Here is a 1822-nt window from a genome sequence, read left to right on the forward strand (position 1 = left end):
AAGCCAAACAACCGGCTAGCGACATGAGAAATGTAGAACTAGAGTTCTGCAAAATTTGATCCCAGTAGCTCAGTGTGAAACCAGTTGAATTATCAGACAATATGTCAGTGTAAAATTTGTTTACTCTGATTTATTTTGCCATATGCATTCCAAGCTTGACATTATACTATGGTGTATATCAGTGTAGAAGATGTCTAATTATTCGGTGAAAAGAAAGCAAACAACGTGCAAGATATCTTTTACACGTTTAAGTGAGATCTTCTGACATTATGTTTAGCTACGTTTTTTGCTTTTGTATAAAGACAGTTGGCTTACTTGCTTTGAATGAGAACCAGCATGATAATAAGATTGTTGTGGTAATTTTCGATATCTCTCCTATATAATAAAGAACAATTGTCTGACTATAATAATAATAATAATAATAATGATAATATATATATATATATATATATATATATATATATATATATATATATATATATATATATAATATATATATATATATATATATATATATATAATATATATATATATATATATATATATATATATATATATATATATATATATATATATATATATATATATTTCTTTACTGCCACGGTCAGGGGGAGGCGGAAGTAGTCTTACCCTGGTGAGAGGGGGTTATCCCAAGAGTTACATACACTTGGAAACCACACTCTCCCACAAATTTCCGAACCAGCGGGTTGCAGTTGGAGGATGGGATGGGAAAAATTGAATGTGTGCATATTTATCTAAATATTTAGACGACATTTTTGACGGCTTGGGCTCACTAATTATATTATAAAACGTTTACGGACTTCCATCAGTCCTATATGCATGGTTTAAACTTGAGCATGTGCCATGTGGCCATTACCTTGAATGCTGCTGCTTTTTACCTTAGATTATCATGAAACATTTAAAATTCCCTTCAATTTTAAGGTAGTAAAACCAAAATTAGCTTAGAATTACCTTAAAACCATGAAGATTACCTCAACCCTGCCTATATGGTTGTGTTAGGAAATATAAATGTTGAATTGTTATAGAAGGATCACAAAATATCATTGTCTAAACTTACCTAAAATACTTAAAGGATATTTCGCATAGATATAAAAAATATCCTTGTCTAACCTTACCTAAAAGGCTTAAAGAATACTTTTTGCAGAGATTGAATTCGTTAGTATAAACTGTAATTTCTTAGATGTGTGTGTGTGTGTGTGTTTTTTTTTTTTTTTTTTTTTTTTAAGCTATCTTGTATTTTATTTTGGAACTTTTCCGTTATCCATAGATACCCCACAAACCCTGGTCAGTTACATAATTACACAAAGGCCTCCATTCTGCAGCATCCCACTTGCACCACTATTTGTTCGCCCATGACCCATATCGATTGGAAGTTAGCGCTTCATTAATTTCACCGATACTCCAATACATCGTCTCCCCTTCCTTGCTCAAGGGAGACAGGGATATCTTTCCTTCGTCCCTTGGCAAACGAGGAAGGTATCGTTTGATTGATTGATTGATTGCGAATCATCTGGTTGGCGTTGCATGGCCCGGCAAGCAGAAATAGATAGCCTTGGTAACTTTTTTTTTTTTTTTTTTTTTTAAGTTTGGTCGTTTTTCGAAAATGAAGATTTTGCGAAATACTTTTGTCCGTAGTATGCGTTTGTGCATTTATTGGGAAAAGTTTTCCAGTTTTGTATTTGCTGTACGTAAAGGTTGATGTATTTTTCGTTTTGTATCTTTACGATACGGATTGATAAATTATCTAAAATCTTTCGGATCTTCTCCCCAAAATCTAAAGACTAATTTTAGAGTGAAATTA

Source organism: Palaemon carinicauda, chromosome 26 (assembly GCF_036898095.1).
Source record: "Palaemon carinicauda isolate YSFRI2023 chromosome 26, ASM3689809v2, whole genome shotgun sequence".
Classification (NCBI taxonomy): domain Eukaryota; kingdom Metazoa; phylum Arthropoda; class Malacostraca; order Decapoda; family Palaemonidae; genus Palaemon; species Palaemon carinicauda.